The 27650-nt window shown below is 33.0% G+C and overlaps 1 long non-coding RNA gene and 1 pseudogene across 3 annotated transcripts; one reads left to right on the forward strand and one right to left on the reverse strand.

Moving 5' to 3' along the window:
- Positions 1-404: 404 nt before the first annotated feature.
- LOC142629584 (uncharacterized) lies at positions 405-6964 on the reverse strand. 3 transcript variants are annotated; one of them, XR_012843079.1, is made up of 5 exons: positions 6709-6928; positions 6498-6576; positions 2756-2891; positions 2367-2433; positions 405-620 (listed from the first exon to the last, which is right to left on the reverse strand). It is a non-coding gene; the product is annotated as an uncharacterized LOC142629584 (long non-coding RNA). The 3 variants fall into 3 exon arrangements; XR_012843080.1 differs by having other exon boundaries at positions 2367-2415; positions 6709-6922; XR_012843081.1 differs by lacking the exon at positions 2756-2891 and having other exon boundaries at positions 6709-6964.
- A 6888-nt stretch (positions 6965-13852) lies between these two features.
- Positions 13853-15531, forward strand: LOC142628421 (strigolactones hydrolase CXE15-like; annotated as a pseudogene).
- Positions 15532-27650: the final 12119 nt, after the last annotated feature.

The following is a 27650-nucleotide window of genomic DNA, read 5'->3' on the forward strand; positions in this document are numbered from 1 at the left end:
AATAACTCAAGAATCCAAGATGAAATGTCGTCGCTACTAGCTCATTAGTAGTGACGATTTTTTTTTTGTCGTCGCTAGTAGATTATTATTAACGACGACATTTTTATTGTCGCTAATATGTCATTACTAGTGATGATGCTTGCTATCATCACAGATAATGATATATTAGTGACCACAAACATGTCATCACTAAAAATTGCATATTAGTGATGATATTGTTTGTCGTCACTAATGATATGATAAAATATTAGTGACAACATTGTCGTCGCTAATAACATTTTACTTCTTTTTTTTTTTGGATTTTTCTTTAAAATTAACATTTTGAATTTCACATGAGTACCTGTTGAGAAATAACAAACCACAATCCTATACACATCACAAATTTTCAATCACAAATACTCATATAAGCATAACAACTGCTCAATCAATAACTATTAATAAGGGAAAATAATACCCAATTTTAATATCATATACATAATATAAGTTTGAATCTATTCACTCAAATACTAATCAAATGACAACGAATTCCTCATGAATATGCAACCAAGGTAAGACTTTGTTGCAATGAAATATATCTCCCCTCGACATCATCTATAAGCCAAGGCATGCGACATTTTGACCTGAAATAAAGACCATAAACCAATGTAAAGGTCAATTAAAATAGATGACAAAAATGCTTACTAAATAGTTTTAACATCCAAGTAAAATTTTAACATTAATATTTTTCAAAAATACCATAACTAAGAAGATATGAAAGCTTTATGCATTTAACAAAACTTAATCTACATCAAGACTTGTTCTCCTAAAGAAATAAGTCCAAATTAACAATCATAACAAAGAACATATCAAAAGATATTTGTAAAGAAATTAAAGTAAAAGAATTTAAAGCAAATGAAAATTCATTAATACATACGAAATATCACTCATCTAAAAAACATATCATGAACTTAAAGCAAAAGAATTTAAATGGAGACACAAACAAATTGTTAATAAAACAAAAAAAAATAAATAGGAAAAAAAAACCTAATTCTTTCTTCTACTCCCCAAACCAAAAAGATAACAGTCTAGCATCATAGGAGAATCTTTCTTTAGGAGAATAACAGAAAGACAATAGACATGTTGAGTCCCAACATCCCAAACAAAAAATGAGAGATAATTAATTTTTTTTCCCTACCATGTACAGTACACAATTCAATATACAATTTAAGTCTTTTATTGTTCATTGAATGCTACAAAAAAAAAAATGTAATAAATTATTACATGAGTTAGATATGTCCCAAAAAGCAAGAAATAATATAAAATTAGATTCTATACCATATTTTTATCTATAAATTAATGGAGAAATTGACAAGAACCTCAAAGTAATTCTCTATTAGTTCTACACACTCATACTAAAATAGATGAAAATATTGTGAGAGAGGAATGACATGGGAAGTGGTTACATTTAGAACTCAAGTAAAAGAATAAAACTAATCCACTTTTTTAATTGTCCCCCCCCCCCCCCCCCACAAGATTTAAGAAATTAAACTACTCTCTTCCCCTTGGTACATTTTGGCCACAAAGGAAATTATTGAAATACTCTAATGAAAGTGGAATGCATGTCTTTTCAACCTATAAACTCACTTTATTTGTCACTCCAACAGCCTACTGCACTACATCAAATTTAAATATTATTCTATTAGCATATTTAGTAGATTAATATAACAAAAAGAGCAATGTGGTACTAGCATTTTATTAGCATATTTGTGGTACTAGCATTTTTCTTTAAAGAACTAGTTGGCAAATACTGTGAATTCACTATGTTTATCACTTCAACAGCCTACAGTACCACCTTCAAATTTAAACATTATACTATTAGCATGTTTAGTAGATCAATATTAAAGAACTAGCTGGTGAATACTATAAACATGATAATTAAATAAAACATGTAGCATTACCAACTAATAGATAGAAAAGACTAGAATATCACTAATCCAAAACGTATGTGATCTTGCTGGTAAAACAACTAAAGCCAAAAAAGCCAAGACGCCTTGATATCATAAACAAAATCAGAAAAGGGGGGAAAACCAAAAATAAAATCTTAGAACCAAATATTTTTATTTTTTCTTCACTTGCTTATTAAGCAAAATTACCAACATCAAGATGGCTTTCACCAGAGAACTTTAAGGTGGGGTGGGGGGAGAAAAAACTTGCGCAAAATAGTCATTCACAAAACAATCAACACTCCCAATATCAATGTAAAGCACCTTATATCACCATGCAAGCCACCCGCTTGCTCACACTCAACAATCCACCACAAAACAGTTATGAAATTCTAATGTAAACCACCTTAGAATTTTATAAGTATTTAAAAAGAAAGCACTTACTATGCTCAAGCCAAACACACGGATCTTCAAAAAAATCAAAACTCACCACCTGCAAAGAATGCTTAGCCTGTAAAAGATGAGTTTAAGGAATTTATTCATACACTAATTAAAAATATACAACACAAAATTCTAATGTACTATAATGAAAAAGCAGTAGATACCAAATAAAAACTTGCTGCATAGGATCATAGGTTTCAAATGAGCGAAGCTTGGTTGGGTATTAAGAACACTAAAGTTCAAACAACTCCTCAAGTCAAGCCCATAGAGACATATAGATATTACTAAAATCTCTGACTTCCATCAAAATCATAACAAAATATAAAAGACAACAAGAAGGGCCAAAGTATCATGGTAATCATGATTTCAAGCATATGGTATATCTGACTCACCATATGCTGAAAAGGCATCAGTATCAACATCCATGTCATTCGTAGACAAATGTAGCGTGTTTAGAATCCCATAATCACCAATCACATGATGTTCAAATTCATAATATCCCCATTTTCCATCAACATAGAACTTGTACTGCATGCAAGTTAATCCACATATAAGGACATTCATGTCTACTAAGAATCAAAATTTAAACATCTTTATCATCATGACATAAAATTTGTATGCCTCATAGCAGGCATTCTTTATTCAAATAGAAGGAATTTCAAAGGCTTGCATTTATTTTGACAACTTCAAGCACTTTAAGCCCATATATCAGCATAGTAATAACTAATAATTAAAACTTTAGAATGTAATTTAACCAAAATAAAAAATAAAAACCACAAAATTAACTCAAAGTGAAACAAAGGTGAGAGGGTTGTTGTACTTTCAGTTTCACTACATAGCAGGTCAGCCATCTTGTAAAAATGGTTTGGTCCATGAAACATTATCCAATTGATTTGAAATTTTAAGGGAACATGGCCCTATATGTATACAAGGCACCACAAAAGATTAAGTCCAAAATGATTTTTCTATAATTTATTAAAAATCACGTATTGCAGCTGACTCAAGTCTGTCCATGATAGATTTAGGATCCCAAAAGAAAATTGCTATACTTTTAATACTAGCCCAAATGCTTTGAGACTTTATTCACATTAAAACGTGTTAAAGAATATAAAAAATGAGGAATGAAACCCTTAATCTCATATAAACAATGACCACAACAACAAATTAAGAAATCAAAACTCATAACTCAGAGACAATTTATCAAACACTTGGTAAGCAAAAGGCACATGCTCACATTACTTGCACAAATTTATAGTTAACACTACACTCACACCTACATATGTTAAAGATCAAACTATTTGTGATAACAATTACAAATAGACATACAATTAAAGATAATGTAAAAAATAATAATAATAATAATAAAAAATAAAAAATAATAATAAAAAAAACAGTGGAAAAGAAAATAAGACCTGTGAAGCATCAGTTCTAGCTCAGTACCTTTGTCTTTAAGGAAAATAAGGTGGACTATGTGATTTGAGGCCTATATTGACTGAAAATTTTATACATTTTGAATTTTAGAATGATGTTTAGATGATTATAGAGTGTAGTCTCCAAACTGGGTTAGCTGTACAACATAAGTAAGTGTTAAGCAAAATGCAAAAGCAAAAAGAAAGCTATATGATTAACTCTGTTTGAGTGGCTATGGGGGTTAAATAGTTTTATTGAAGTGGGCCTACCTAATCAGTTTGTAAAGGAAACTAATAACCATAAAGTTATTAAGCTTTAGTCTCAAAATTTTCACTAAAGGTAGGAGCAGTCCCTTTTTTTCCCCTCCACCTTTCAGTTCTGCTAAAAGCTACATTGGATTAACTTTAAACTATTTGGTCACAAGTTGGAAGGACTAACGGCAGTAGTATTACTTGCAACATTTGGACACCAAACCAAAATCCAAATCAAATTTTAATCCAAACCAAAACCATAATCCAAACTAAACTTTTACTACACATAATCCAAACCAAACTTTAACCAAAATCAAAAATAAAAAAAAAACCACAAATTTAACTACAAATATATACACAAAATAACTACAAAATAGGAAAGAAAGCTAGAGAGACTTACCTAGCTTTGGGTAGAAGCTATTGTAATGCACATGAATATTAATATATCATACATGGATCATATAAAAATTAGATATCCACATATAAGCGGACGTATAACTGAAATTGGAGAGGAAAAGGTAGAATGCATGTGAAAAGAAGAATCAAAATATCCTTCCTATGACTAGTAAGAATCGGACTTGGATAAATGATTAAAAAAATAAAAATAAATAAACCCCAATGAACATAGGTCGCCTTTGGTCAAGTGAAGATGGACAAGGCACTAGGAACATGAACAAGCATCTGCTATCCTATAAGGTAATTCACTCCTTAAAACCAACACAGCACTTTGTGTTTCACACCCAAAAGGGAAATACCCAACAACACACTATTCGGGAATTTGATAAATATTTCTTATGATAATAATGTCAGGTACAAAAAACCCAAGACAATGGAATCAATTAGCCATGAAAAGGATGCTGTGAACACAAGTTTCAATGCCACATATTTATCAAAACTATAATTCCAACCAATCTGACATTCTTTCAGATTTTTTTTTCTTGAATTTTTACACCTGACTAACTCACAATGTTACACTTACAAGTCTACAGAAGAAAATTTCTGGGTATAGGGGAATTAGATGTAACAAAAAAAAAAATCTAGAGAGGATGTAATAGCTTGAATGGTGTAAAAACAATGACAAAAGACTGTACCTTCTACTTCCCTTCTTTTTCCTTTTCTTTTTCTTTAGTTGTTTTATTTGACCACATTTTATGGGAAGTGATATATGACATGACTATCCCACCTATAACATTTGTCAATACAAATCATACTGCCAATCACATTTGTTCCCCAGCAAATATCCACTTTACCAATCTTTCTTTTGGTCCCAAGATAGCCTTGGCAACTTGGAGCTCCATAGTGGCACTTCACCTAAGGTCCAAATTGCAAAAATCTACAATGCCAAGAACCAAATAACTTCTCACTCTTTTGCAACTCACAGGTCTTGACTCTTAACAAATGATATGATAGAAACTTGTAGTAGCCATAAAAATCAGTAAAGCAAGGACCTTTTGCTTTTTATAATTCTCAGTCAAGGTGTACTAATTAGAACCACCAGCTATGGGATGCCTGGAGGGGTTCTTTCATTTTTCTATAGATAATATTCTTATAGCTTAGAAAGAAACCTCAGAAAACAAAATAGGAGATTGTTCACAAGCAATTTTCACGCCAATAATTAGTTAATGGAGCCAGTCACGATAATGAACCCAATTTCTTAATAATCAATGACCCCTTTTAAGAATTTAGAGATTGTTCACATGCAAAACTTCATTACAATTAGTCTACAAATAAAGTGGCACTACAAATGGTTATGCAGATTTGAAAATGGGAGCCTCTATGGTGTAATTGTAAATGCTCAGCAGATTAAATATGATGCACTATGACTCATCTAAACAAGTTCTAGCACCCCACCCCTCCTACTTCCAAACCCCAAACACACAAAAAGAAGAAAGAAATATCAAGGAGCAAAAGTGACCACAATATAGTTATGTTGATTTGAACCAATAAAACTCAGGCAAGCCTTGATGAAATTTGACAGGGTCAATGACTTAAACAGAAAATTAACAAATTAACTAGTACAATAAGCTTGAAAAGTATTTTGTCATTTTCACTAGCAACCCCAAGAAAAGCCAAATGAAAATCTCCTATAGAAGAAAAGCAATTATGATTTATATGAGCACACAGCTGCAGCAACAAGAGGTTGCTTCGAAGGCTCATGTTTTAACACATACACACACAATTTGAATAAACTTCCAAATCCTCCTACCTAATTATGATTAAAAGGTGACAAACTTTCCAAGCAAATAGGCAGGATATAGTGACCTGATTAATCATATATACACCCAAGAAAAGTGAAAAATAAAATAGAAGATTGGCATCACAAGGCATGAGTAACAGAGGCAATGCTTGAAATGTGAGATTCTTGTTCATGAAAATAAAGCCAAAGCAACAGAACAAAAGGTGAAAAAACAATTTTTAAAAAAAATTTGCAGGCTTGTGACAATATAAGCTAAATTCAAATAAAACAGACTACCTTCTCCAATGTACTCGATAATAAAATCGCCTTTATTAATTTTTTCCGCTGCCTCTACTCCCCAACCACAGAGTGTTATCTGAGAGGAAGATAATCATTAAATGGTTAGTAAGAAACCAAGAACTAAATCAATAGAGAAATCAAATAATTTTAAAAAAAAAGCCTAAATAATTTCTCCTAGAACAATACAAGTTTGAGATAAAAAAATAACCGTCATGCACTCCTGAAATTTTGGAGTTTGAAATTTTGGAGGAGGGAGGATGAGATTTCAGTGAAGAACAAGAGCTGGAGAGGAGATGGGTGAAGGGGAAGGCTGGTAAAGGAAGAAGGGAAGCCACCACGTCGTCGTTGATAACTGCAGTGTGGATGGTGGTTGTCGGCGGCGAGAACGGGTGAGGGAGAACCACGGCAGAGAGAGGAAGAGATTGAGTGAAAGGAAAATGTGGGTGGAGGCACAAAATGAGAATAAAAAGAAGCGACAAATCTGAAAGGAAAAAAAAAAAAAAAATTTAAGTGGGAGGCTGAAATTTTTGAAGTGGTGAGTGGGGGCTTATTGTGACTAAAATGGGACTTATTTTGAACCTTTTTTTTTTTTTTATGAAAGAAACGTGTGGACTAAATGTTTTTTTTTTTTTTTTTTAAAGGACTAAATGATTATAACTTCATAAGTTTGTCTTTTATTAAAAATTAATGATATACCCTATCCAAAAAAAATTAATGATATACTTTTGCTTTATATAAAAAAAATACTAATCACTAAAATCTTCCTCAAAACAAATTAAAAATTAAAAAGTGAATAATGGAGTAATTATGGTAAGTCTTTTTAAAAGGAAATTAATTAGAATTTAATGAATTAGAATAATAATATCTTTAATTAAGACTAGATAGTGTATTTTTATTAAAATAAATAGAAAGAGATAATGATAAGTTGATGAATATTCATAATTAACAGATAAAAATTTAAAAACTAGTGAATTGTTTACATAAGAATTAATGGATAAACTCATTCCTCATCAAAAGTCCAAAGAATTTGCACAAGACTAACATAGATTTGATAAAAAATAAAATAACAAATAAATATTGCATGAAAATTACACCATTGGAGATTTAAAAAAAATATAGTTATTTGGAATTTGAAAAGAACAAAAAAAAGATTGAATAAATAATATTTAAGTGAGATAGAGAAAAGATAGAGAGTCGGTTGGAATGTGTATCTGAAAAATTGGTTTTATTCATGAGAATGACCAAAATACCCCAAAACCTTAAAAATGACTAATATACCCCTAAGCCAAAAAAATGACCAAAATATCCATTAAAACCTCTAAAATGACTAAAATGCTCCCAAAATCTATGAAATGACAAAAAAAATACCCCTTAACTTGTAAAATGACCAAGATACTCCTGAAACTTTTAAAATGACCAAAATGCCTCTAAAACCACTAGAATTAGCAAAAATACCACAAATATGTGTTTAAGAGGTTTTGGGAGTATTTTTGGTATTATGGAGGTTTCAAGAGTATTTTTAGTTATTTTAGAGGTTTTAGGATATTTTTAGTTATTTTAGAGATTTTAGAACATACTTGTCTAGCCTTGGGCGCATATGTCTCTTGATATCTTACATGCATCAAGAATATGTGTTTAGATATTGATGACTTTGATTTTAGAGGAAAAAACAAAAATAGCTTTAGTTTGAAAACCATTTGGAAAACCCATGATTAGAAAGAGTTAATGTCAAGATAAAACAAAAATCTAATGTTTGATCTAGAGGAGCACCTACCAGTATCTTCCCTTTAAACATTAAATTTTGAAAAGTAGTACTTTTTATGAAAAATATAATTTCAAAGGCAATACTTTGAACTACTTCTACCACTCCCATGTGTCATCAAGGGGAAAACATAGCTTTAAAGGAAGTACTTTGCGAAGCATAATTTTAATGGGATGTTTAGATTACAAGAACAAGACTAACCAAATCTTCATGGGGTCACATGGCACGTGTTCATCATGCTCCAATTCATATTTAAATCTTGATCATTCAATTGAAAGATTTTAGAGTGCTTTGGTCTTTTACACTTTAGGGGCATTTTGGTAATTTTGATAATTGGGTATTTGGGTGGGTTGGGGTTTACCCATAATAATTGGGTTGGGTTGGTTTTGGTTAGAAGCAATTAGCTAAATGGGTCTTAATGGGCAAATGTTTTATATACCCAACTCAATTATGTCCACCCCAAACCCACCAAAACCTACCCGTTTGACACCCTTACGCCATACTTAGATCTGGAATCCAACCGTCAGATTTGAAGAGTGTAATAAAAGGTTAATTATGGTAAATTATGGTCACAATCAGATGATTGGATTTAGAGAAAGGTGCGGTCAAAATTTTGTTAAAGTTGGTCAAATCCGGTCAAACTTAATAGATGGTCCCGAGACTGCTGAATTTGGTGAAACTAGGCTAAGTGGGAAGGTTTTTAGTGGGTTATTGGCTATTGGCATAGTTGTTAGCAAATCTCAAAGAAGAAATAATTTTGCAAAATGATGAACATGATGTTAATATTGACTTAGATAGAGTTGATTAGGTAAGATGATAAAAAAAACTATAATTTTGGCTCATATATCATGTATTATCACTTCTGAGTTTAATCAATTTGAATATGTATTTTATAAATATATGTCAATTTGATTTATTTAGTTAGTTTTGCTAAATATTATTACATAGTTGATAATTAAATTAGTTATTAGTTGAATATATTATGATTTTATAATGAATATACCATTCTTATATATGTGTGTGTGTGTGTAATTTTTTTTTTAAATAATTTTTTTAAGTATTTGTGTATCTTATGATATATGATACAAAAAAATAAAATATTGATTCAAGAAAGGCAGTCGAATCTTGATCATTGGGATTAAAGAGTATTCTAAAAAAAAAAGTATGTTGACATATTGGTGTTGGTGAAATTTGAGAACAATTAGATGATTAGATTGAGAGAACATAGCCATAAAGGTACGTAACATATGACCATCACACGCCATCACGCACTATTCTTAGATTTAAAATCCAACCGTTAGATTCGAAGAGTGTAATAAAAGGATAATACTAGTAAATTATGGTCACAATCAAACGGCTAGATTTAGAGAAACGCACAGTCAAAATTTAGTTAAAGTTGGTCAAACCCGGTCAAACTTAAAAAATGGTCCCGAGACCACTAGACTTTGTGAAATTCATATTCGAATCTTGATCGTTGGGATTGAAGAGTATGGTGACATATTGGTGTTGGTGAAATTTGAGAACAATTGGATGATTAGATGGAGAAAACATAGCCATAAAGGTACATAACATATGACTATCATGCGCCATCCTTAGATTTGAAATCTACCCGTTAGATTCGAAGAGTGTAATGAAAGGATAATACTAGTAAATTATGGTCACAATCAAACGGCTGGATTTAGAGAAATGCGCGGTCAAAGTTTAGTTAAAGTTTGTCAAACCCGGTTAAACTTAATAAATAGTCCTGAGACCACTAGAGTTTGTGAAATTCATATTCGAATCTTGATCATTGGGATTGAAGAGTATGGTGACATATTGGTGTTGGTAAAATTTGAGAACAATTGGATAGTCAGATTGAGAGAACATAGTTATAAAGGTACATAACATATGACCGTCATGCGCCATCCTTAGATTTAAAATCTAATTGTTGGATTCGAAGAATGTAATGAAAGGATAATTCTAGTAAATTATGTTCACAATCAAACAACTGGATTCAGAGAAAGGCACAGTCAAAGTTTAGTTAATGTTGGTCAAATCCGGTCAAACTTAATAGATGGTCCCAAGACCACTAGACTTTGTGAAATTCATATTCGAATCTTGATCATTGGGATTAAAGAGCATGGTGACATATTGGTGCTGGTGAAATTTGAGAACAATTGGATGATCAGATTGAGAGAAGATAGCCATAAAGGTACACTAGCCTCATCACACGCGCTTCGCGCATGTAATGAGATTTTTTTTTCATAGTCCTATTTTGTAGAAAAAAAATTGTATTTAATTATTTTATATATATAATTTTTATTTTAAAAATCTAATTTATAAGTGAATAAATCAATTTAAAAATAAAGAGGAGAGTGACCCTATTTTTTAGACAATATTTTAGTAGGAGTTAGAGTTGCATTTTTACCAAATTGTCTTTTAGTTTTATCTCTACTTAAACATAGGGATATAGGGGTATTTTAGAACCATAAAAATGTGGAATCCAAATAGGGAAAGCTCCGTAAATAGTAGTATAGATAACATATGATCATCACGCGCCATCCTTAGATTTGAAATCTAACCGTTGGATTTGAAGAGTGTAATGCAAGGATAATACTAGTAAATTATGGTCACAATCAAACGGTTGAATTTAGAGAAAGACGCAGTCAAAGTTTAGTTAAAGTTGGTCAAACTCGGTCAAACTTAAAAAAAAATGGTCCCGAGACCACTAGACTTTGTAAAATTCATATTCGAATCTTGATCATTGGGATTGAAGAGTATGGTGACATATTGATATTGGTGAAATTTGAAAACAATTTGATGATTAGATTGAGAGAACATAGCCATAAAGGTACATAATATATGTCCATCACGTGTCATCCTTAGATTTGAAATCTAACCGTTGGATTTGAAGAGTATAATGAAAAAATAATTCTAGCAAATTATGATCACAATCGAATGACTGGATTTAGAGAAAAGCAAAGTCAAATTTTGGTTAAAGTTGGTCAAACCTAGTCAAACTTAATAGATGGTCTTGAGACTACTAGACTTTGTGAAATTAGATTCAGTGGGAAGGTTTTCATTGGATTATTGGGTATTGAAGTAGTTGTTAGAAAATGTTAATGAAGAAATAATTTTGAAAGATGATGAACATCATGTTAACATTAACTTAGATAAAGTTGATTAGGCAAAATGATAAAATTTTTTATTATTTTTGCTCATATATCCTGTATTACAACCTATGATTTTAATTAATTTGAATAAGTATATTATAAATAAATTTTAATTTGATTTATTCACTTACTTTTGGTAAATATTATTACATAATTGATGATTGAATTGGTTATTGGTTGAATATATTATGAATTTATAATGAATATACCTTTCATATATTTATAATGAACTTATTAGTTTGGTAAATATTGACTAATACCCATGATACAGAAAAATCAAAAATTGATTCACGATACGATTCACATTTTGATAACTATGAGAATTAGTCAGTATTTTGAGTGGAATCAAAACTTTATCAATTTTTATTATTTTATCAATTTCAAGTTTCAAATGGGTAACATTATGATTTGAAAGTATTTTGATGCAACAAGCCCTCCGTTGTCTCATTTTTTCTTTTCTTTTTTTTTTTAAACGGATTTGAAAGTTTTAAGTTACTTTGGAGGTTTTAAGTTTATTTTGGTCATTATATAAGTTTGGGGGTACTTTGGTCATTTTGACGAGATTAATGGTATTTTAATCATTTCAAATATTTTAAAGGAATTTATGTCATTTTAAATACTTTAAGATGCATTTGGAGGATTTGATATAAAAAAAAAAATCATATTATATCAAAATTGTTTTAGACACATATTAGTGACGACAATATTTGTCTTCATTAAAAGATCCCTTATAGTGACAACCTAATTCATTGCTAATATATAATCTGCTTCCCTCCAATAATTCCCACCACTTTTTTGAGAGTGAAAATTTTACCCTCCGTAATATTTAGGTAGATATATTTGCGATGACATGTTGTGTCCTCGCAAATAGCCATCTAATAGCGACCACTAATGTGTCATTGCCGATAAATAAAGCATATATATAATTTACTTATTATATATTTTTGGCCACATATCTATGATGAAACATAAAGTCGTCACTAAAGATGATTATTAGCGACGATAGATATCGTCGTTAAAATAAACCTTATTTTAGCGACGTAAATGTCATTGCAACAAAACTTATTGTCGTTGCTAGAAGTTTCCCTCTATTTTCCAAAAGTAAATAAAATTCCCTCCATGGTGTTAGTGACGACTTATTAGCGACTATCTTAGTGTTGTCGCTACAATACACTTATTTGCGATGAACAATAATTATCGTCGCTAATGTATGCCTAATAGTGACGACTTTTTGGTCGTCACTAAAACATTGGTCGCAAAAGACCAAAATTCTTGTAGTGGATCTTGGCCCAGCTAGGAATGCTTGATGGATTTGCATTGGACTTCATGGGCTTGGGTTAGCGAATTTTGTGGGGGTATACCAAGAGATTTTGAGCTTGGGCTGGATGCATGCTTAATCTTAATGGGTTCTGTCTCTTTTTGAGATTAGTATTTTGATAGGCCCATAGTTTTGCTAAAATTGTTCTCCACAAGGTATAAGAATTATGAATGCAAGTCTTTTGTCCTACTTTTCGTGTTCTACTTTATAGTTTATGCTTTATAAATCATAGCTTGTTATGTATTCATTTGTATTTTTTTTTTTAAAAGAAAAGTTTATAATGAAAAAAAAAAATCACATAACATACCAAGATTAATGAAGCATGTCAAGAGCCTTATAGTTGAATTAACACCTCTCGACACACAAAGTGTTTGAGGGTTTTGGGGAAAATGATTCAAGTTGTTGTATTAGCAGTATATTGTAACTATTTTTCAAAAAAAGATTGATAGAGTATAAAGTGAAACACAAAAAGTAGGATATGAAATTTATATTTCAAGAATTATAATGTGAAACATAAAAAGAAACTTACCACAAAACTTAGAAAGTCCAAAATAAACATGCATGTGCTGTTCTCCCATTTTGATCTTAGAATATTTATTAATCAGAAGATATGAATGTAGACTTCACGACTATATTGACAAACAAAATACATGGGACAAAGGGAAAAAGACGAAGTAGCACTGTTTTTTTGAAGACCAAAATTTTTTAGCAACGGTCCATTTTCCATGAAATAAAATCAAATGAATCTTATAGCCAAACCACTTTTAAGCTATGTTTCTGGAAACATGCATGATACAAGGACTCAGTCAAGTCAAGTCAAGCTCGAAGAATATTGAAATCAATGACAATAAAATTTTAGCTGTTAATGGTTCAAAAATTAATTCTTCATGTTGTACCATGGCCATTACCCGGTGCCTAAAATAGATATTAGGTCCAATTAATAGCCACAATCATGCTTTTCCACCGAAAGATTAATAAAAACATGTACACTTAATTTAAGTGTACGTAGTTTTTGCATATATTACTTTCAATTCACCCTTTTGTTTAATATATAGCTCCTTTGCCAAACCACAAAAGTTATCAAATACGTTAAGAGAGAAATTAATAGAGCTATTGAGAGATGGGTTTTCTTCCTCATGTAGTTGTAGATTGCTTTGGTCTCTTGAAGCTCTATACTGATGGCTCTATTTCATGCCCAACCGACATAAACATTAACATTTCTATCATTGATCATGGCTCCGTTCTTTGGAAAGACTAGGTGTTTGACAAGTTTCAAAATCTTCACTTACGCCTTTACAAGCCCACATTGGCTTCACTCACCAAGCTTCCTGTCTTATATTATGTTAAATATTAGCTATGATATATTCCATGTTGAATATGCTTGGATAGATGCTGAAGAGGGAAGCATAAAATAAAAACACAAGAACACGAGGATTATATAGTTTAGCCTAACGGCCTACGTCCATGGAGGAAAGCCTAAATGGCTACGTCTTTAATATATTAGAATGCAGTACAAATCCTGTATTACAATGAACCATAATATGGATATATATAGTAGACTAAACTCTAAACTAACAGACTTTTAGTACAAACAAGAGACTTGGCTTGCATACAAAGTAGAATTAGGTTTGAGTCTATACTAATGGACTAATATATCTCTAATATATTACATTCATGGCGGCAGTTTCTGGTTTCGGTCATGTAATTTTCCCAACTTCCACAACATATGTCACTGCCTTGCATCCGGGCTTGGAGTCCTCGTAGTTGCACCGGATTCAAGGAAGTCAATGTTGTACCGGAGGCTGTACCGGTTTGGCCACCGGTACGATATATTTCGAATATCGGTCAATACCGGTGTACCGTGTCGGGTTTATCGCTATTTTATATATATATATATATATATATATATATATATATATATATATATATATATATATAGACACACACATACACACCAAAATCTCTAGAACCATGTTTATAAACATATAATATTTCACTTATATCATAGTAAATATAAAAGTTTATTATAAAACATTACCTCAATTCAAAACAAATTATTCATAGTTTTAGACTTTAGTATCAAATAAAAGAAAAAAAAAATACAATATAAAAAATAGAAAGCTTAGTTGTTCATAGCATACTAAGAAAACAAATAATATTAAGAAGTTAATATAAATAAGTTACCATGATGCTTTTACAAAAATTTAAAAATTACAAAATTAAAAAATTAAAAAAAAAAAAAAAGTTTTTTTCTATACCGGCCGATATTGTCCGAAATTGGCCGGTATGGCCGGTACGCGGCCTATACGGCCGGTATTTTTTCCGGTACAATATAGAAGTGTACCGGTACCGGTGCACTGGCCGGTACGGTATGTACCGGCCGGTACGACTAGTACCGGTACGGTATCGGCCACACTGACCGGATTATAGGCTTGCATCAAAGCATAGGCTTCTGGCAACCATAGATGATGCAATGAGTTCTCTAAAATGGTTACAAACCCTAGCCATGCATGGTGACATTGGTTGTGATACGTGGTTGGGTGAAGGGGTTGTGGACTTTGATAGGGTTTTTGTAATGGGTGACTCTTTTGGTGGGAACGTGGCTCACCATGTAGCACTTGGGCTTGGTTGGTTGAATTAGAGCCAGTTCGGGTGAGAGGTTATGTGCTCTTGGCTCCATTTTTTGGTGGGAGTGTGAAGACTAGGTCCGAGGAAAGAGGCCATGTGAAAGTATTTTTGAATTTGGACATGTATAATAGGTATGGAGCTAGTATGCTATGTATAACATATGCTATCTGAGAATCCAATGACTCTGATCTTCTTCCAACAAGAAACTGTTTTGCACATTTTGTTGACAATAATTAGCTAAACTACATAATAGTTTAATTATTATAAAATCCACATATAACTTATTTTTTGGGAAATTTTGGCACTTGATTTTTTATATTTTTGTTTTTGTTTGTTGTTGTTGCTGAATGCTTGATTATAAAGTTAGACAGTCATTTAATCTAATTAACATGGCATGATGCATGGTTTATAACTACTTTATATGAGACTTGTCCTTGACATATTAACAGAGTGTGTATTAAGTAAACGACAGTATTTTACATGAATATGTAAAAATTTTGTCTTTAATTTCAATGTATTATCATGTCAACAAAAAATTTCATAACTTATGTGAAAAATGAAATAAAATTAACTAGATTCATTTTATAAATAAAACAATCATGTTCAAAAAGTAAAAACTAATATAAATAAATTTAAAAAAAATTCTTTTTTCTTACTGAATTAGAGCAATCAAGAATTAGTAAAGAAAGAACATAGAGCAACAAGTATAAATAAGGATATCTGATTTGTGAGAGAAAATGAGAAGAGAGGATAAAGATTTGTTTCTCTAGAATAAGGCACTTTCTCTTATACAAAACTGTTGGGATGAACAAATGCTCTCTTTTGTTCTTATAAGCTCAGCTCACACACTTCCTGTTCACCCATGCAAAGGATGTGAGTCTTGGCTTATATAGTGTGAGCTGAAAAGAAGATCAGGATAAGAACATAGTGGAATGCCAGCAGATATTTTGCAACCTTGTCGCGGGCTAATTGGTCGCAACATGGTTGCGTCAACAGTCTCTCTGGATCTTCTACCATGTGTAACTCTTGGGCTATCTAGTCGCTTGTAGGTTCACCTCTAAGTCGCGAGATCTCCGGTTGATGCAGCTTTCCATAATTGAGGGAAAGGCTCAAGAACATCAACCCCAAATTACATTAAAGTTCCGGGAAGATACATTAAAAAGAGAGAATAAAAATAAATTTAGCATAGAATGAAGCCAATAGAAACATGGATTTTACAATTCTTACTAAAATGGATTTAGTCAAAGAGAAAAATAAAGAGTTACCTTTTTAACGGACTCATCGCTTTGAGCTAATATAGTTGTCAAGGAAGAGAGCAGTTCGAATGGGAGAGAAGACTGAGGATGAAGTTCTCTGTGTCTTCTTTTGTGTTTTGTGGGATTTTGTTTAGGGTTTCTCAAGGAAAGAGACGTCCTTATTTCTTTTTGTAGTTGTGGGTGCTTGGCTCGAAATTGAATGATTTTTTTTTTTGGTATGAAACTAAAAACGCATTTATAGGGAGTAAACTTTAGAACCCAAATGGCATTGGTTTGAAATAGAAAAAAAAAATGTTCCCAAAATCAAAGCTAATCTACAAAAATCTGTAAAACTTAATAAAAAACATATGATTATTATAAACATTTGGAAGACAATTCACAATTAAAATTTTTTTTGGTGAGTAGGCTTTAATTCGCCTAACTTGCTGTGCTTTAGTTTAAACTTTAAAGTTCTCATTGGCAAAACACCAAATATTGAAACTCCACATCTAACATCACGAAGAGTAAAATCACCTACTTGGATAATAAAGTTGGGAATACTTCTATGAAATGTGCTCCCTTTGTAGTGAAGAGGCTTCTCATTCTTACCCAATTCCTTTCTCCATTGTTATGAGAGGGCTCATCAATTTTGAAACAGAAAATATAAAAGTTTAACGGCCATGGTAATAAACTCAAATCATAAAATGGCACAGCGCAGGAAGAAATAATTCAAAACTATAGAAGTAGATTTCATGTAATTAAAAATATAAAAAGGGAGCAAAAGTTACTTGGCTGCCCATGCAAAGGGCTTAAGATTTTCCTTCAGAGAAAATAAATGTAGAAGGCAGTAACTTCCTTTAACAGTGACATATAAATTGAGATGTGTATAAGACAGTGGCTTCTAGTTCACTTGGGAACCATACCTATAGTTTTTGGAATTATATTACCAAAGATGATGTACTATGTAACCCAAACGCAATAAAATAAGTGCACAATGCATTGCAAGCTTAGCTATCTTGCTAAAATAAGCATTGAGGAACCTTAGAAGTTGGAACAAAAGGTAGGTAATGCAGTCTTTAATTTGAAACTCTTATGTTACTATACATTCAAATAGTGTAAGTAAGAACTATTACAATTATCCACTGTGTACATATATCTGATCAGTTAATTAATAATACTATACATCCAAATAGTGTAAGAACCATCACAATTATCCACTATAGACATGTCTGACTAGTTAATTAGCAAAACTAGACATTCAAACATTGTAAATAAGAACTATTGCAATTAGTCAAAATTAAACTTTCTTACCTAGAAATCTTATCAAGGGCCAAGCAAAATCAAATAAACCCATCTGCAAGTTATAATTTCAGATACAATCCACTATAAGATTCCACTTAAAACAACTCCATTCAATAATCATTCAAAAAATAAAGGGTGTCAATCGAAATCGTAAGTAATCGAAGATTTATGCGTGTGGTTTAGGGTTCTCAGTTTGGAGATTTTTTAGATACAAAATAGTGGATTCAGTTTTTAAAGATTTTGGGTAATAAAAAAAAATAGAAAATAAGACGACATAAATTGATTTTAAGATGATCAACCCAACAAAGATGTCGAGACCAAAAGAAAATACAGGTCATGGGATTTCCAAAACCTTAACGATCATTATAAATAAATGCTCTCAGCTAATCTACCGAAAGAAATGCATATCAAAATTTAAGCGACTAAGCCTAAATTGAAATACCAAAACCTAAACCATATTTTATAAGCAAGTTTTTTAAACAAAGTTAAAAACTTTAGCGGTAATGTTTTCGGAGGTATAACAGTGGCTTGAAGCCAGAAAGTGGAGGGAGATTGGCTAATACAGTGGCGGTGCCACATTAAGGGTAGGGTGGTCAGGACCACCCTGAATTGAAAAAAAATAAAAAATTATTTGAATACTCTTAAAAAAAAAAATTGGGAACACCCTCAATTTTTATACCAATAAAATTAAATTTTGCTCTATTATTTGTTCCACTTTAAGCAAAAAGAAAAATCCCAAAAAAAAATTTTAACTAAATTAAAAAAAAAAAATTTAACATAGCAAGCCCACTCAGGGGGAAAAAAAAGCCTAACATCAATCCTAAACAAAACTAACCCAAATGGATTCTCAAAAAAAAAAAAAAAAAAAACTAACCCAAACCCAATTACCAATATGCGTTTGCCGATTGATCAAAATCATGAAATGGTAAAGCAAATTAGCAAAACTGAAATTAGAACTGAACTTTTAACCTAAACGAAAAAAACCTCATCAACGACCAAGCTTCAAGCACATCGGCGCAACGGCGCCTCCGCCTAGGCCACCTCAAACTCGAGCAACAGAGCACATCAGGGCTTAAACTCGAGCAACAACGACGATGAGATAGGAGATCGGATTAGAGATTGCTTGTCTTGCCTCGTCGCCGCGACCCTCGTCCCTTGAGTCTTCTCCTCGACGTGCTGCCACAGTGCTGCCCTTCAGGCCTCAAGGTATTTTAGTTCTTTACTCTCTCTTTTTTCCTCTATTAGTCTATCTCATCTAAATCTTACATCTTTGGCTTTGTTAATTGTTGTGCTCTGATCTAAGAGTGACTAAGTGAAAGCGTAGCTCTCTCTTTCTTTCTCTTTGATCTAAAATTAGATTATTTTTATCTCTCTGTTTCTCTGACTAATTGTCTTTATTTTATAACTTTATTTGACATTTTGACTTTATTGGTTTGTGAGTTTGTCATTTTGTGTATTGTGAATGTTTTATATGTTTAATATTTTGTGGAATGTAGATTGGCTATTCAGTGGGTAGTGGATGGGGGCCATGGGGCCGTAAGGTGGGATATTTGAATTGGGGAAGTAGACAGGTAGAGGCAGTAAAGGCTGAAGGCATGCAAAGGCAGTACAAAAGACAAAAAATTAAATTATGTTAAGCACTAGGCAGTGGGTTGAGCCATGGATAATGCAAATAGGGTGTGTGCTAATGAGTGGGGTGTGTGCTAGACTGCTAGTAGTCAGTAAAGAAAAATAATGAAGCAACTAAACAATAATAATTAATAATTTAATGAGCAAATACATTATAAAAGACAAATAAATTAAATTATGTTAGGAAGTGGGTTGAGCCGTGGATAATGCACAATAGGTTGTTTAATTTATACTCTTTAAGGAACGCCCTAAGAAAAATTCCTAGAGCTTCCACTGGGTTGATGGTGGTTAAGTCCTCAGATTTCTTTCTCTACCCTTAATGTTTGTTGTTTTATATTTTGAATTGAAGTGTACATAAGAGAGTTCATAATAAATGTAGAGTTGCAAAGACAAGGAATGTTGGGAAAAACGATAGAGAGAGTTTAAAAATGAAATTGAAAACTTTACCAGGAATGCTTTTGGAGAAAGAACTTTTTGACCACAATTGAGTATCGCGTATAGAGCAGGCCACACCAATGATTGCAAGTTTGCAATAATAATACTGAAATGAAATGCCCATCCAAAAAAAAAAAAGTTCCTTCAATGGGACAACAAAAAGGCACAATTTTTTGATGTTTTTAAATTTAATTGTGGCACAAATATATAGAGCCACATGGCTCCATAAAGAGTGGACAACAAAATGTTAAACGTTTCGCTTTTATATTATTATTATTGTTGTTGTTGTTGTTGTTATATTATCTATAAGTACATCTGTTTGTTCGTTTAGACCTCTTAAACTAGATTGTTTAACATAATTAATTAACAAAGTTGATTATTATGTTTATTATTCAAATCTAGGTTAAACAAACATATATCATATCATGCACAAATGCAGAAAAGTAAATAATACCATAATATGATAACCTAGAAAAATTGATGAAATTAACCGTTTCAAGGTAAAAACCTAAGGAGGATTTGACCAAATTATTTTTAAGGTAAAGTAAATCCACTATAAGAGAATCAAAATTTTTACAAAAAATTTAACCCTAAACCTATTGCTACCTCATGTAGTAACTTATCGACACGACTGCGTGCAAGTTTCAAATCCACAAACTCCTTTTTTTGGATTTACAACAACATAAGCACCCTTACTTGTGACTTTGAAATTCCATTCCAAGGTTTTAAATTACCATCAATAATGATCTTGTTGCAGCAACTAGGTTCTACCAACGCTTGATTGTAGATCTTGCTCCGGTAGATTCTTGTGTAGTTAGAAGACACAAAACCTCTCAGATCTCACAAAAAGTAACACACAAGTCTTCCAAAAGTCTCCAAAACGTAACTAGGGTTTCCCTTTTATATGTGGATAAGTTGGAATGAAACCCTAAATGCTTATGCCGGCTTGGGCCTGATTTAAAATTTTGCTTCCTGTGATTTTTGATCGATTGAGCCTAATTCTCGATCGGTCAAGAAAGGCAAAAAATGTCTTCCTTTTTCTGCAATCAGTTGAACTTGAAGCTTGAAACTTAGACCTATAAGCATTGCCTAACACATAGACTTGACATTTTTGTTCTCGGTTTGCCAACATATTTAAAATATGGTTCTAAACATTTAAACCTAAATCTTTAGAACCTAACAACATCAATTGTCTATATTTATAAATCAACTTACATTTTAATTAGAGGTTGGCATGGTAAGTGATATACAAACTTATACTTTTAATATTTTTAATGAATAAATATTTAGCATTTTTTAAAGATAGTTAATACCGCAACTCGAACCATTTTTCCCCAAGCACTTTATGTATGAGAATGTGTCAATTAAGTTACAAAGCTCTTGATATATTTAGCCAATTAAATTGACTAATAAACAAAAATAAATATCTATATCTATTATTATCTATATATAAAATTAGTGATAATTCTGAAATATTACACTCATATTGATCGATACTGAAATATTTTGTTTCCTTGATCAAACCAAAACACCTTTTTAGTATGGTATTGACTCTCTTGATTTTATCAAGTGTTTGCCAACATACATAAATATGACGCAAATTTTGTTGACACTAACTATGGTTCTTTGGTTAAAGAGACTCATTTCTCTTGTCTTGATGTAGAACCATATGAATTCAAAAGGAATGGATAGCTAGAGAAGTATGATCTTATTCATCAGAATTCTAATGGAGAAACAAAAAGATGCTACTACTTTTTACAAGTGCTTCTAACGTACGAAAGCAATTTAGGTTCAAATTTGTCCGTTCCCCAACAATTGAATTCTTGAAATCATAAAATAGATCATAAAAAAAAAAATTATTGAAATCATAAAATAAAATAAATCCTCCTTTTTCAGAGAACTAGTATAAAGAATTCCCTAGAAATTAAGGAGAGATTGAAGTTTCTTGAAATTAATTTGATGAATAAATATAGGGTCCTATAAGAAACACAGAAAAACTCCACAAAAGTTTTATTTCATTATCAAATTTTCCCACCAGTTCTATCACGAACTATTAAAAAACTTTGCAGATTTTGGCGGGTCCATATGATCAGATAACTTTATCAAAAGAAGAAATAAGAAAGCAAGAATCACTTAGGAGGATTGGGATATATACAAAAGCGTCATTGTGTCGTAAGTGAATTTATAAACCTTTTTCTTTATTTCAACAAATTGTGGCACGCCACTTGTATAACAGAGAAAGGCAGCTTGAAAGGCAAAATCGACTTGTGTGGATGCATCACAATATAAGCCTATATTGACGAGATCGGTAGCTTGAGATATTTCAAAGACTGCAAAGTCGTAATTATTATGACAATCCTGCATCTTCAACCACAATGTATGGTTGCTGGTCTCGCTAGTGTTGTCAAACACCTTAGATATGTATGAAAGTGTGTCATTTGTTAAACTCACGGATAACTCTATGCCAATCCTGAGAAGGCCAGTGTAATAGGCTTTGAAGCTTCGCGGATCTGATTCAAACATCGATATGCAAATTTTCTCATACGTAGCATGATTACAAGTTTTTCTGTTCAAAGCGGCTCCCTTCTCTTCTGATGTAGCAACACAGGAATTCATTAGTAAGAAAGGAATAAGAACGGAAAGGACCGAAAGAGGGAGTGAAATGGGACCTTGATTTACCGTAGTTCCAGTAGAGAATATAACAAATGCCACAATTTTTTTGCGAATGCATCTGCTCTTTATATAAAACATAAAATAAAACCCCTTTTTTGGCTATTCTATTATGTTTGGTAATTAATTAAAAGAATTCAAGCATGTATCTAATTATATGTAAGTAGTGGGTTCCAGTTAATTCAATTTATAAAATTTTGGATGGTTGAATAAGAGGTATGTGATTCAATTAATCCCTGCCTATATCAAGAACCGATTAGTGTCTTGGTTTGATGATAAATAACATAATTATCATAAGTGGACATCATAAGTTCGTTGAAACCTTATAAAAAAATTATATGCAAGTATCTTTTAAGAAGAAAATGAGAGAATATTGAAAATTTGATAGTTTTATATATTTATTATTGTTAGGTTAATAGTTGTATAATAAGTACAACTTCTTTTACAAGCACAACCAAATTTTATAACATTTTCATAAGATGAATCCCCAAAATTGGTAGATGCATAAAATGTTATAGAAATAGTATTTCTCTTGTAAATAATAATAATAATAATAATAATAATAATAATAATAATAATAATAATAAAAGTCATTAAATGCATACTAAAAATTCTACCATTATAATAAATATCCATTATAATCTTAAATGAAAAAAAAAAATCCTCAAAGGCTCACTATAAATTTCACTATTAATATAAATTCCACAATTATAATAAAAAGTGTAATTTTCACAATATTTTCATAAAAAATCATAGATGGTATATTGTTATTAGTTTTAGTTTAAACCCACCATTGAAATTCTTTTTTTTTTTTTTTACACTCGCTACCAACAACCAATAACCACTTACTACTTAAGACTTGTTGTGAAAATATTGTAGACAACATTTCTCTGATAACAAATATCCATTATGTTAACTAGCCTCATTGCACACACTTCGTGCGTGCGATGAGGCTTTTTTTAGTGGATCTATTTTGTAGAAAAAAAAACATTTAAAATTTTTTTTTTATATATATAATTTTTATTTTGAAAATCTAATATATAAGCGGAGAAAATAATTTAAAAATTAACACGAAAGTAGTCCTATTTTTTAGGTAATATTTTAGTGGGAATTAGAGTTGCATTTTCACCAAATTATCCTATAGTTTTTTCTCTACTTAAGCAATATTTTACAACTCAATATTTATTAATTAGATGTGAATATTGACAGTCTACTATTGGTTTTCATTATTTTCGTATATTATCCATTTTTGCAAAATTTTAAGGTGATCAAAGGTCAATTACCATCTCATCAATAAAGTGTTCATATTCAAGACTTTGTAGTTTAAAATAATTCATAAAATATGAGTTAATGGATTGAATGGTAAATAGATCCAGTTGGAATGAAAATTGGTACGCTTCTTAAAAATATATAGAAAATTGGATGGTGTAATATTTGTTTAGGCTACACTAAGTGTAACTTGAATTTAAACTCTCTCTCTCTCTACACACACACACACACACACATATTACTATTAAACATCAAGTGGGTCAGGCGCTAGGGGGTTGGGGGGTGCATGGTTTTCAGACCCGGACCGTTCAATGAACCGTTAAAGGGAGAGGTTCAAAGTTTTGAAGGTTGAACCAAGATTGAACCGAGGTCGAACCGTGATAATGTCATAATTAATTTAATTTTTTTAAAAAAGATAAATAAATATATTAAATTAGTAAAAGGAGAAAAAATGACTAAAATCACTAAAATAAATATTGAAATTTGTCTTTCAAATGTTTTTTTTTTTATATCATAAGTTTTATAAGACAAATACGAAATTTTAAATTATAAGAAAAAATAAATGAAATATAAAATTTCTTAATCAAGGGAGTTGATAACATAATGGAAATTGTTTCAATTTAGTGAAGAGAGGGAATATATATATCCTTAACATTTTTGTGCAAGCCTATATTTAAATTAATCTTAAGTTTTCCTTAACGCCCAAGTCCATTTTTATTTAGTAAACAATAATACTTATTAGAACACACACGAAAATAATAACAGTGTTTTAAACCGGATTTATAATACATTACATAACTAGAGTACAACTACAACCTTTTGTATTTGTAAACTGAGGTTATAAATAGCGAACACTAGACACACACAACTAATGTGGGGATAATCTTTTTTTTTTAGTAAACAGTAATACTTTTTAGAACACACACAAAAATAATAGTGTTTTAAACCGAGTTTATAATACATTACATAATTAGAGTTGTAAGCGCACAAGTGCACCTGGCCCCAAGAACAGTTATGGGCCCAGGCCCAATGAGCCTTAAACAATATGAATTTGTTGAGTGTGGGCTTGAAGCCCAGGTTAGAAGTATGTGGGGATTAAATGACAAACTAAGGATTGCGAATACTTGGAAACAATAAGGAATATTGTAAATTGGCCTCCTCGGACGTAAGCCGAGAGCTGTTCTTATATTATATCCCTTTCTTAGTCTTTTCTTTCTTTTTAGGTTACAAAAAGTCCGTCCCGTTTCTCTTTCAGATTTCTCCTTAAATACTCCTCCTGTTAATACTTTGTACACGTGTTGCCCCAACTCCTCCTTTAGCCTAGATATTTCTTTTCTCAGTGCCTTTGAATAGTAACCAGAAGTTTCTCTTCTACTGTTCAGGTGTCACTTCCCCATAAATGCGGCCAGGGTGGTAGGTGCAGGGTCTTTAATGTGGAGGTAGCAGCCTTTATCTTTGACATTTCTTCAACATCGGTACTTCTGGGGCGTTCTAGGGTTCCCCCCTTTTAACCATTGGCCTTAACCATGTCATCCCCTAATCTTTACTATGAAATCCCGAGTTCTTCGGTGTTCATCCGAGGATAAGGTCACCCTCGGCTGGATCCTCGGATGCTCGGCGTATGGGCCGACCCATAGTACTAACAATTTCTAAACCCAGGATCAGGTCGGCCTTCCTTAACACGGCCCAAAAGGCCCACGTTCCCATCAGGATCTTTTTGCCCCCCCACAATAGCCCCTCAAAACTCTAATTTTCAACGTCCGAGGAGAAAAATAGGGTTTTGATCCGACGAGAACCTACTACACTCACTTTGTGAGTAATGGCACGTGTGGAAATCGTTTCGCGTCCCAGAAGATGCCATTTGGCGGTTTTATTTTGAACAACGCGCGTATTTAATACTTGCCAGTTACACTTTGTCCCTCACGTTCAACGGTGAGATGGGCATCCAACGGCCCTCATTACTCCACGAAATTTTAGGCGGGACAAATATAATTTCGAGGCCGCCTTTTCGCACGTCGTGACGCTTCAGGAACCTGCGCCTTCAATTAATTCATCAGGGATCAATCCCATCAAAACACCAACAATCATTCTTTACCAGCAGAAAACCGTGGAAATCCGTACCTTCAACTTTGTAAGTTCTTGCTCTCTCTATTCTTAACCCTTTCTCCTCGGATACAGTCCTCGGCTGTCTTCGTAAACACTCTCCCCTTTAGAGTTTAACCTTTCGTTCTTTTCCAATGGGTAAGTTTAAGTGTCTAGTTGATACCGCCGCTGGGATGGAAGGCTTTAGGGCCAAATACCGTATTCCCAGCGATGTAGGACTAAAATACTGCCCGGCAACAGCCGTGGCCGGTTCTAGGAAAGAGGGAGAGGTTATCATTCCTATGATAGCCTTTCTAGAGGGTGGGATGACCCTTCCAATGAAACCTGTAACTAGGGAGTACCTTCGCAACCACCGGTTGTGTCCCGATCAATGCCTCCCAAACGTTTTTAGAGTTCTAGGTAGTGTAGATGCTCTAAATGAGCAGATGGGTTTAAACCTCACATGGCACGATGTCGTGTTCCTATATGAGTCCCATAAACTTTCTAAAGTAGGTTATTACATTAAATCTCGGTCCAGCACCGTTAGGCTAATCTCCTGTCTGCCTAAATCAAACAAAGGCATGAAGGACGACTACTTGATCGTGTCTGGGAACTGGCACGACGGCTTCCACTGCCCAGTTGAATGGGGGGATCCAGGTGCAACGCCGTAGGATTAATCTCCCCACAACACAACTTCTCCTAACACACACAGAAATGCGTATTCGTACTTACTTAAATTTGTTAAATATTTGTGTGAATCTGACCAGGTTTGTTTGTTTTGACGTCTTTTTTGCAGATAAGCAGCACGTGCGTCCTCGTCTGAGTCACTATAACATCACAGATCTAAACCGAGTACTTCGCTCCGAGGTGTTCGTTAGTGAAGACCTACAACTCCGGGCTGCTCACCTTATTCTAGGGTACACCCCCCTTTCCAAAGACTTCCAGGAGATAGAGAACGCCATAATTGCGGGCGACCGAAGACGAAGGAAGATAAACGTAGCTCGGCCCCACTTTCTGGACGACCGCGACCTCCCAGATGCTCCTAACACCATTTTGTACAACCGGCCAATAGCAGCAGTCCCCCTTGCTGTGCACTCACAAGCAACTGTCGTTCCAGAAGAGCAGGTGTCTTCTTCACACACACTTGACGACGAGATAGATCAATTCCATCTCGAAGACACCGAGAGACCTCGCGGGAACCAGTTTGTGGTACTTTCCGACGAGGAGGAAGAAGCCACCGAGGCCTCTGGAATTGCAGGGTTTGTGGTTGCCCTTCCCGAGGACGAATTTGAAGAAGACATGGGAAGAATGGAGGGTCTCCTTACTAATAGGGCTGCTAAAGTGGCAGAGAAAAAGAAGGGGACGTCACAAGTTCCCCCATCCTTACCACCTCCCCCTCCTCCAGCTGAGCCAAAACTTCCGGCCGAGGATCCAAAGAAGAAGAGGAAGGGGGATAACGAGGGGACGATTAATAAAGACCCCAAGAAACCACGGCAACAACTCCCACCGGCCCAGCAGCAGAAGGTGGACAAGGGCAAGGGTAGGGCCCGCTCGGTTGAAGTCGGGGAATTCGGGGACGAGGCTGAAGTGCGCCGAGCACCGACCACCTGGTCCCCCAATCTAAGACTGGACGGCACACCCATCTCCTGCCAATCCAGTATAAGGGCG

Source organism: Castanea sativa, chromosome 3 (assembly GCF_040712315.1).
Source record: "Castanea sativa cultivar Marrone di Chiusa Pesio chromosome 3, ASM4071231v1".
Taxonomy (NCBI): Eukaryota; Viridiplantae; Streptophyta; class Magnoliopsida; order Fagales; family Fagaceae; genus Castanea; species Castanea sativa.